Source organism: Gossypium raimondii, chromosome 2 (assembly GCF_025698545.1).
Source record: "Gossypium raimondii isolate GPD5lz chromosome 2, ASM2569854v1, whole genome shotgun sequence".
In the NCBI taxonomy this organism is placed as follows: Eukaryota; Viridiplantae; Streptophyta; class Magnoliopsida; order Malvales; family Malvaceae; genus Gossypium; species Gossypium raimondii.
The window spans coordinates 33,092,197-33,104,392 of NC_068566.1; positions in this window are offsets into that span (position 1 = coordinate 33,092,197).

Genomic DNA, 12,196 nt, shown 5'->3' on the forward strand with positions numbered 1-12,196 from the left:
AAAGCTGAAGTTACTGATTCTAGTGTAGCTGAAGATAGAGGTGATGATTTCATATTGGTGTCGATGAGCGAAAGCTCCAAGCTTACCTCTAAATGGATCCTAGATTTAGGGTGCTCCAATCACATTTGTCCCAACAGGGACTGGTTCTCCACGTGCATGTTAGTCAAAGGTAGAGTTGTGTTTATGGGGGTAATTCTCCATGTAAGATAATCGACATAGGGACCATACAAATTAACATGCATGATGGAATCATTCAGACACTGTCAAATGTCATCTCGTTGGGAATTTTGGATTCTAGAAATTGTATGATCGTTATTGAGTCAAACGGCTTAAAAGTTTCTCGTGGGGCTCTCGTTGTCATGAGAGGACAGAAAAAAGGCAACTTATATGTTCTGCAAGGGCCAGCAGTAACTGGTGCGGCTAAAATTACCAAAGAACAACCAAAATTGTCGCCATGTCAAGATGAGGAAGACCCCAACATCGTGACGATGCAACGTCTCGGCGATGATATTCTCCATGTCGCAATGATGCGATATGATTCCTTTTCCACTGATTTCGATTTAACCAAAATTTGGCATATGCGACTGGGTCATATGAGTGAGAAAGGCATGACCGTCTTGTGCAGCAAAGGTCTACTCAAAGACACTAGAGTTGGTAAGTTAGGTTTCTACGAGCATTTTATTTTTGGGAAGCAAACTTGAGTCAGCTTTGATTCAACATTGCATAGAACAAAAGGGACTCTTTATTACATTCATCCCAATTTATGGGGTCGGTCTCTTGACATTTCAAATGGAGGTAATAAATATTTCCTAACTTTTATTGATGATCACTCTAGAAAAATTTGGGTTTATTTCTTGAAATAGATAAAACAAAGTATTCAAAATCTTAAAATAGTGGAAGACCCTATTAGAAAAATAAACCAAAAAATCCGTGAAGCGGTTGAGAATGAATAATGACATTGAGTTCTGTTCGTCAGAGTTCAACGATTTCTGCAAACGGGAAGGAATTGAAAGGCATCGAACCTTTGTTGGAACTCCATAGTAGAATAGAGTTGTAGAAATAATGAACAGAACATTACTAGAGAAGGCTCGATGCATGCTTTCTAATGCATGCTTAGGGAAGAAATTTTGGGCTGAAGCAGTAAACCTGGCAAGTTATTTGGTGAATCAATCTTCTCATCAAGTATTGAACGGTAAAGTTCCAGAGGAGATATGGCTAGGTAATCATCTCAATTATTCTAATCTTAAAATTTTCGGTTGTCCTACTTATACTAAAGTTAGCCAGGGAAAGCTCGATCCAAGGGTCGTTAAATGCATATTTTTGGGATACTCTACCGATACAAAAGGTTTTAAAACTGTTTTTGGAATCTGACAAAATAATTGTCAGCGGAGATGTTACGTTTGATGAATCTGCCTTATTTTGATTAGAAAAAGGGACATTTATTTTTAAAGACACAACAAATCAGAGTGTCTTGAGCAAGGTGGAGTTAAAAGCTGAAACATGGGGCAATGTCGCAACGACACAAAGAGCCTTATCGTAATGTCACGACGAACAGGATTTTTGTATTGATGAGAAAGTAAGCAACATCACGATGACACAAAAAAATCCTAATTCTTACAAAATTAAAATTATTTCGGATCAGTGTATGACTTCATCCGATCCTCAGGTACCCTCACCTTCTTATTTAACTAATTATAAGTTGGCTCGTGATAGGAAAATGCAAGAAATTCAACCATCATTGAAATATTGTGAAGGAAACCTATTGGCTTATGCTCTAAATATTTCTGAGAGCATTGATTCAATCGATACTTTGAGTTATTATGAAGCATTTCTAGCCTTCCACACTAGCAAATGGCTCGTTGCAATGGAAGAAGAGATGACGTTACTTCAAAAGAATGAGCCTTGACAGCTAATTAAACCATTAATCTATAAAAGAATCGTTGGTTGCAAATGGGTGTTTAAAAAGAAGGAAGGTTCGGGTTGTAACGACATTAGGTACAAGGCAAGATTGGTTGTAAACGGCTATAGTCAAGTGGAGGAAATTGGTTTTCATGGAGTTTTCTCTCTCGTTGTGAAACATACGTCTATTCGGGTGCTTTTGGCTCTTGTGGCATTAAACAATATTGAATTAGAGCAGTTAGATATGAAGACTACTTTCCTTCACAATGACCTTGAGGATGACATCTACATGCAACAACTGGAAGGCTTTAAATTTGAAGGTAAAGAAGATCATGTTTGTCTCTTACAAAAGTTTTTGTACAGTTTGAAGCAGTCTCCTCGGTAGTGGTATAAAAAGTTCGACTCCTTCATGTTGAATATTGGTTTTTCTCGAAGTATGGCAGTTGTGTTTATCTACAATGTATTGATGATGATTCTTTTATATATTTGCTACTTTATGTTGATGATATGTTGATTGTGGCTAAGAATCCATCTGAAATTGACGATCTTAAAGTTGTGCTTAACTCTAAGTTCGAGATGAAGGATTTAGGTGCAACCATGAAAATTTTACTGATGGAAATTTTGAAAGATAGACATTCTAAGGAATTGTTTTTATCACAATAAAGGTACATCATGAAGATAATTGAGTGATTTGAGATGCAAGATGCTGATAAGTACTTTTTTAACTGCACACTTTAAACTCCCAATTTCAGATTCTCCACAAAATGAAGAAGATGAAAAGTACATTTCAAAAGTATCTTATTCAAGCGAAGTTGGACGTTTGATGTATGCAATGGTATGCACTCATCCCGATATTTCACATGTTGTTATTGTTGTTAGTCGATACATGACCAATCCTGGTAAGTTACATTGACATGCAATTAAATAGATTTTCATATATTTGCAGGGTACTTCTAACATGTGCTTAGAGTTCGAAAGAACTCGAAGCGATTTAGTCGGATATGTTGATCTGATTATGCAGGAGACTTGGATCGAAGAAAGTCTCTCATAGGTTGCCTATTTTCTTTTGGGAATTGTGTCATTAGTTGAAAAGCTACACTTCAAGCTACAATGGCTTTGTAGACTACTGAAGTAGAATGCATGGCAATTACTGAAGCAGTAAAGGAACCAATTTAGTTACGGGGTCTGCTTAGTGAACTGGCAAGTGAAAAAGGGGCAATTGTCGTATATTGTGATAGTCAAAGTGCCATACATCTCACCAAAGATCAAATGCAAAGAACGAAGCACATAGACATCCGTTATCACTTTGTTCGAGAGGTGATCATTCAAGGGGATGTTTAGATTTTTAAAATTGGCACAAGACATAATACGATCGACTTGTTGACATAGAGCCTACCAGTTTCAAAGGTCAAGCATTGCTTGAACTTGGTAAGCATCCAACGAAGAATCAATTAGGCCCATAACAGGGCTTGGCAAGGGAGTTAAGTCAAATACGAATCAAGGTGGACATTTGTGGAGTTATGCCTCGCATTTTGGACTAAACAGTGTGTGACGTCGCAACGAGGAAGTGTCCTCTGTCTTGACAAGCAATCTACGTCATGACAAGAAGAAAGCCCTTGTCCTGATTATGCGATCCTCATTCGTCTCAATGATGCAATGCCACGTCACGACGTGGCGATGTGCAATTCAAGTTTTTTTTATTTTCTTCTCCCAGTTAAACTCTATTTCTAGTTTCCCACTTAAACTCTGATTAACCTAGAGTTATTCTAGTCAAATATGCTACAAATTTCAGCCAATAAATAGGCCTTAGTTACTCTAGGTTACATACAACACAACTATTCTGATTGAGAGAATTTTGTTCTTTGTTTTGAAGGGTTTTGTTTTTGGGGCTTCAGTTTTCTTTTAATTCTCTCAATCTTTTATACTCTCCTTTATTATAGTGAAATCTCCTTTTAATCTTGGTTTTTTATCCTCTTTTGAGGACTTTTCTCACGTGAAATTTCCGTGTTTGATCTTCCTAATTTTATTATATTTACTTGTTCGTCGCATACATGAGTAATCGCGTTTGCACGTGCACATAAAACAAATGATTTTATAAAACAAATTTATAAGCGCATCTTTACTACAAGCGTGCAGGCCAGTTATAATATTTGTAGTGTTACAATGGAACACAGAAGTATTCCAAGGATTGAACCCAAAGGAGATGGCGATTGAGTGATAGGTAGTGTACACTAGAGAGTCTAAGCGGCAAATCATAACAAGAAAATTTTGCAAGAAAATTAAATAAGCTAATCCAAGGACTAAATTGCAAAGAGTGCAAAACTAAGAAAATAACCAAATAAATGACTAACGATGGTTGGTTTATTTAGATATGGTTCGTTGGTCCTTGAGCGAGGGACATAAATCCTTTAAATTACTAAGTGGCTCCATTTTATCTTTCGATCTCAATTTTACCGACTTAAACAAATTAATCTGATTTATCTTTCAATCTCACCGGTTAATCCGAAAATAATGAATAGTTGCACAACAAGATTATCTTTCGGCCTCACTTACCTAGATATTCCCTTAAGGGTGTCACTTCCTAAGTTTTTAGGCCTATTTGATTTAGTCCAATTTATTATGATTTAGTCATTTGTCCACAAATCAGCTTACCCATATCTCCATTAACCAACCCTTTTTAGGCTTAGTTACTCATGCTGAAAATAAAGAGAATGAACATGGAAATGAAATAGAGAAGCCATTAAAGTAAAGCTCAAGAAAAATATAAAATTTTGGATTTTTAGGCAAGAAAACTTAAAGAACATGAAACAAAAAGCATTCAACAAGAAAATCTAAAGCAATAAATGTAAAAGGAACAAACTTTAATAAATTGAAAGTAAAAGAAACTAAAATACATTAAACTAAGCTAGAAATGTCTTACAACCAAGGTAAAGGGGCTAAAAGTGTAAATGAACCTAGACAGTGATAACTAATTTAACTAACACTAAGAACATTAAGAACAAGAAGTAAATGCAGAAAAATAAACTCTAAAACTAAGAAGGAAGAAGAGAAAATATCAACCCTAGAAAAAGTGTGGAAAAACTAAAAGAAAACCTAGAGAAAACTAAGGTTAAAACTAAACTAATGTGTGTCTCTCTCCCCCTCATCAAATTTGGCTATTTTAGGCTACATTTTGATAGTTTTATTGCAAAAATTGCCCCTACACAAGCCTTTGGGGATTGGTAGATTAGGTGGACAAAGACTACCCTTTTTATCCAATTTTGTCCCCCTCACGATGTCAATGCCGTGATACCCAGAAGACGGTATAGCGACACCTCAGGCAATTTCAAGCCTTAGGGTCTTCTTTGAATGGTGGATATCGTGATACCACTGAATGATGGTCTCCAATCTTCCATATTGTTGGAGGTATCACGATTCCAAGGTTTGGATATCGTGATACCCTTTCATTTAGTGTCGCCATCGCTCGTTTTCAACCTCTAATACGTCTTTACACCACTCAACCACATGTTAGGCCCCTCATTGGCACTATTGGCCAAATTGTGTCACAAAATGAGTAAAAATGAGACATTTTCACTTATTAACTTAAAATCTAAAAATAAAAAAAAAACTATGCAAAAGACACTACTTTGCTTGAGAATAAGCTCCTTAAGTATACCGAGAAAGCCTAATTTTCCATATCAAATTATGACAGATCAAACTCCCCCACACTTATCTATTTACTTATCCTCAAGCAAGCACACCAAACATGCAAAAGAAAAGACGACTCTTGGACTAAATAAAACAATTAAGTCACATAGTGGTAAAACATCAAACTCATACAAGAATTACCTCACATGCAACTTAAGAGCGATATCTGGCTAACATTTTTTTCCTAATACAAACATATTAGTTCACTAAATTAAAATGTCACTAGATGTAGAGGCAATGGAAATAAACATATGTAAAAATGTTATCCATCAAAATAAATTATGAGGATCAGTCATAGATATTTAAAAAAATTGTTCATGTTCATTCAAACAAATGCAAGCTATTTACATATTATTGTGTTGGTGACTTATTTGGGTCCCAAAGGTCTTCTAGGCTTGTAGTGCTCTAAGGCTTAGGACAGTTTGGAATTCAAAAAATTAGTACTCAAAATGGGTTCAAGCACTATAAATGATTAAACACGCGACATTGTTCCTTACTTATCCCCAATTCATTTACAAGCTCACCTCATTATTTCTCCTTCTCTCTTCTACTTTATTTCTCTAAAATATTAAAAGGTATTAGGCAAGATGACTATGTAAAAAATTTATAAATGTGAATCGAAAGATTTTCATTTTTTAGCTTAATTTTGATTTAGCTCTCTCTTTTTCTTTATTTTTCACTCTTTTATTCACTTTTTTTATTGAAAATACTAATTCACATAATCCCTTCATTTTCTTTTTCTTCACACAAAGTCACCATAATGTTTCTACCTATTCCTCAATGTTTGTGGCCTGACGTCTATTACATAGCGCATTTAAAGAATGGGACAAAGAAGGATCAAGTACTAGTCTTGTTTAGGCTCGAGGCTTTGATATTAAGGATTACAAGAAAATGTTACTCGAGGCTCAAAGATATAGGAACTAGTGTACATAGCTACAAGTAAGCTTTTAGGCTTAAGGCCATTTTAAATAATGCCTAAGGTCTTTCCTGAATCAATCACCTAGCACCAATTCTTTAAAGCATACATCTATTTAAATAAACAATTAACAATTTAAATTATTTATCTACAAGGATTTGTATACTTTATTCATCCTATGGTACACTTTATACATTTTCATTTAGTTTATTGCCTCTAGTCTATTATACACATTAATTAATTAAACTAATTAGTCTACAATTAAGAATAAAAATTATCTAGTATCATTAAAATTTACAAGTTTGACAATTCTATGTACTTATTCAATATATACAACTAGTAACTTATTACCTAATTATAGTCCAAGCACCATGCAATTACACAAAATAAAAATAAAAATGAAAAATATTTTTGGAAATTTTGAGGAATTTAAAACAAAAAAAATGAATTTTTTTTGGAGTTTTTGAATTTTTTTTGAAAATGGAAAAAAGGTTAAAATAAACACACAAACTAACATACCACACACACACCTAGACTACACATTGTCCCCAATGTGTCTAAAGAAAGATAGAAGGTTACCAGACTTCCCTAGAATGGAGCATCAGACTAGCTCGGGGGTCTGCCTCCTTGTTGAAGCTTGCAATTTTGTGTAGTCTTTTAGGGTAATTCACTGCACATATAACAAACACACAAGCAAAAAAAAAAACCAAACACAAAAAGAAAAATAAAAATAACAAGAACAAATCCAAAAGAAGTTTATAATTTACATGTTGCATAAAAAAATAAAAATAAAATTAAATGTGAAAGCATGTAACTAATCCAGGTCATCAGAGATCAACTCTAGCTTTATAGGGTGCTTCCCTTTTCCTCTTGCGCTCAAAAATTCATAACGCTGGCTTAATCTTTCTTCAGATCCTTCTAAAATAATCCCTCCTCTAATCGGTTGCTACAAGAATTGTGCTTGTTATGTCTTGACTTCTACTGGATTTGACGTTCCTTGCTTTTTCGTTCCTTTCCTTTCTCCTATCGTTATGGTTTACGATTCCACAGGATCTTTTTTATTTCGTTGGCCAAGCTAGTTTTTCTCCCCCATGGTCACACGCACATCTTTCCACATACGACTTCATAACTTTGATTGTTTGGTAGTCATAACATCTGGGCTCCACTAGCTCGTCAAGTCGTTTCTAAATGCTTTTTAGCACGTTTTCTATTTTCAATTTTGTTGGGTATGATTGCGCCCGCTCTTTCTCTTTTTCATGTACTCGATTTTATTTTTCATGTTGCTCCTATTGGATTTCCTTGAATTTCTTATAGATTGAGTCACCTATCACGTGTGTGGTTGGTCGATGAAAAGGCTCAAGCGGTTTCATTGGCACTTTTGCAGCTCTACACAGGTCTGTGACTAGATGTGGGAAGAAAACTCCAGTTTCTTCCCTGATGACACAACGTACCATAAATTTGTAGATCCATGTCCCTACACAAATTTGTTTCCTCTGCAAAATAACAGCCAATAAAATAGCTTGGAAAGGGCCAACAATTTTGGAACTAGGTGCGAGGCTGATTCTTGTATAGAAGAAATGCATCCATATTTTGTCTAATGGAGGTAGCAAGACCGGATTTAGCAAGAAGGATAGATTTGTATAAATCTCTCGTTCCCATTCTCCTCGACCTTCCGTCAGGTAATGCATTATGGAGTCCAAATCTATACCATTGAAATTTCTTAGCTTGAGCAGTTTAATCTCATCATTTACATAAAAAGGGACTTTATAATACTTACAAATTATGAAAGGAGAGACTTCAACCTCTTTTCCCTTGACATAAACTTTATCATCATTAGAAAACTTCAAGTTAGCATAGAAATCTAGAACCACAAAGGGCACTGAAGGCCTTTAAGGCCAAAGGCAAAATTCTTGTCAATCGTGAAAGTTCACAATGTCTCAAAACTCATCTTTGAAAGAGGCCTCAGGGTCAAACCCACATTCATGGATGAAAGATCATCCATGAAGTTCATGAAAAAAATATTTTGAGTCTGTTGACACAAATTTCCATGTACTATGTTCATGTTGGGATCACTATTACGTCTCGTGGCACAACAAAAAAATATCCTGGTGATCCACAATCATGAATCCATGTATGATGATCGAAACAAGTTGAAATAAGGTTGGAGATATACCTTCTTAACTGAAAAATGATGAAAGGATACTGTTGATTTGATGTCGATTCCAAGCCACAACAAAAATGTCTCAGCCTCTACGTAGTCCACCCGGTATTAAAACAAATGGAAAAAACTCTCTTGGAACTTTTCTAGAAAAAATCTCCCAAAACTACTACTAGAACTTTTTCTTATTTTTCTTTTAAAACACACTTAACCCAAAATTTAGGATTTTTTTGGTATATATATATTAAAACAGAATCAACCTATAGTGAACATATGGAAAGCATTAAAATGTTATATTCTTTCCAAAAAAAGAATTATAGCTACCATATTTCAATGTTTGACCGAAATCTTAATTATCATAACTTATTATAATAATTTCGGTAAACTATATCTTATTAAAATTTTATATGAATCAAATTCATATATTAATTTTAACTATGTTCTTTATTTGTGTACAGCAAGCTTGTACATTTAATTCATTTATTATTTAACTATCAAATTAAATTAATTCAATAATTAATTTAATTCATGTGAAAACTAAACACAATATCAACTGTGTTTGAATTTTGTTTGTTTTAACCATAGTGTTTGACCCTGTAGGTTCTTATAATGTTAGTATTAACACTAGAACATTTCTAATAATATAAGCAATGAGTGGCATCTAGCAATGCATCATTGCTACCTAAGTTACAAGAAGTCGTAATTCGACATAACATTTCTATGATAAACCTTTCATGTTTTACATCCTTTTGTCCTTTATATCTAGATTGGACACAAGCCATGGAATAGTCACACTTGCATAATCTAATCTCATGATTCTTGATATCTCGAGTAGACTACAATAAATAAGTATGATATCTCATATCAATGTATTCGAGCATGGCCATGCATTTCTAGCCTAACTCAATCAAGTGGTCTAAGATATTGCTCCTATTATGTAGGGGGGACAAATCATATATTTATCAACCATATCCCACTACATAAATTGTGGCATATCGAACATTAGTCTTTTCAATACAACTTGTTACGGAAGACGTTTGACTGTATCAAAATATACGACTCATGATGTCGGGATAATGGTGATCTCAAGTTTGAGAATCGTATACATAGTTATCACTATGAGCAATGTTGTGACTATTACATAATAATCCAAGAAACATACTCATAGCAAGTCAGTCCAATATGTTGTTCTCTAGCACATACTCATGTACTGATTTTGACATCCTTATGTTAATGACAAGACTTTGTCATCAATCAACTACACATTAGTCTCAATGCATTATTGTTGTTAGGACCCTTTAAGAATAATCATATTTGTTCTTAGGACTTTATTGTAATTCAATTTATTTATATACATAGAAAAAGAAATAGAAATAATAATGACAATATCTTATATTAATAAACAAGGTAAAAAAAGTATGTAATTACAATCATCTCATTATTGGTCTTTGGACATACTATAACAGTTCGATGGAGTCATTCGAAGTATTGAGAGGTTCCATTGAGTTCAGCCTTTTTGAATGCATAATGAAAAAGTTAAGGATACCAATGTAGAACAAGTAAAGTATGATAGATGCTTTACAGTGCAATGAAGAAGTACGATACAATCGTTGTAGTGGTGAACAACGTTGTTAAATCATGATGAATATCCCCACACTCTTGCCCCCACTACACCGGAAGAGAAATTTGCAGTAAGAAGTTAGAGTATGAATAAAATCATAAAAGAGAGGTGATAGCACTAAAAAGAACATAAGTTTTCCCTCTACTTATTGGTTAAATTGTTCCCATTTAGTTACCTTTAGCATACATTTTAACATGTTCAGTTTAGTAAATTACATTTTATAACTCAGTGAATCCTAGCCTATTTTATCTTTAATTTTGCTATCTTATTGCATTAATGTCGCTGCATGAGTTAATTCCAGATTGCGTCCAGAATTGTCACCGCATTTGACAGCTGTTTGATAAGAGCCAGCCATGCGTGAGCTGTCCAATCCGGTGTAACTACCTTGTACGAACAAGGACAGAAGAATCCTGAGGGAAGGACACTTGTACTAGTGAGGAAAACATAAAAGGATAATGTGAGAAGAAAGAAGAGAGGATTTTTTGGCTTACTACCATTCTCTTACCCTATTTTGAAGCTTGTGGCCATGGCAGCTTAAGCCTCCTTTGGATGAGCCAACGTGAAGGCTGATATAGATCCACTCCTAACGAGGAGATCTAAGTGCAGAATAAAGGGAAATTGAGACATTCAATCGAGTAGCCTAGGAATAGTATTCTTCATTCGATTCTTTCTCATTTATTTGAAAACGTTGGTGATTACTTTAAGTGTTCTACTGTATGGAAGTACAATGAATGCTTTGTTAAATGTTATCTTATTAAATCTTATTTTTATTTTTTAATCTTGGGGTTTTGAATGTTCTAAACACAGAAGTGTTATTGTAGTCACTAACACTAGAAGGTGCAGTGACAGTTTGAGCTAATAAGCATTTCAATAGAAGTTGAGTAAGGACTAAAGGAATTTAGTCCACTTGTTCTTAATAGTTTCATATTGCCATCATTGGAAGTGAGGTTAATATGCATGGTTAAGTCCCAGATTAAATAAAATAGTGGCATTTGGTAAGATATACATTAAATTTTATTGCGTCGACAATCACATATCTTTTATACCTTGTGAGTACTTAGTATACTACTGATGATTCATGTTAGGGATCCCAGTTTATCCATAGCATACTTTATCTTATTATTTTCGAGTTATTGCTTCCACAACAATCCTTACAATTTATCTCGTTTCTATCTAGGTATTGCACAGACATTAATAGAAAAAAGACAACCATCCCTGTGAGATCAATATTCGACAGACTCACATCTGTCTATTATACTTGCATCAACAGTGCACGCTTGCACATTATTATTGTGACGTTTATAGCTGATCAAGGGGTCAAACCCTAGAGTGAACTTGAAATATGTTGGTGGGAGCTTTTGGGGAGAAAAATTTGATAGATGAAGATGGTCTGTTGTTAGGGCATCCAGTTGAAGAATTTAGGACTTTTAGAGCATTAGAAGGTTTAAAAACCTTCAAAAACTCATGGGTCACGAAAATAGGATACGTTTTTTAAGTGACACGCTTGGGTATTTCGATATCCAGGAATTGATATTGTAATACCGAGAAAGATTCGAAAAACCCCTCCACTAAATTGCCAATGATGTCGCGATATCCTATGATGGATATCGTGATTCCACTGTTTTACATCCCAAGTAGTTACTCTTTTCAGAATCCAAGGTTGCTGAAGGTGAGCTTCGAGTCGAAACACTGATTATTTACAGAATGATAGTTAAATATGCTAAAGCAGATTCAAAGAATTATTTTAGATGATCCTTCATTCCACCGAAATGAAATTTCCACGAAGTCCTAGAAACTTTAACCCTTCACTTGTTCATCTTTAGGTTAATCAGGGCCCCTTTCAGTAAATGCATAACTCGATCTTGCCTTGACTTAAGTCGTTGCAAGATGTTCATTTTGAGCAATTTCTTCTATC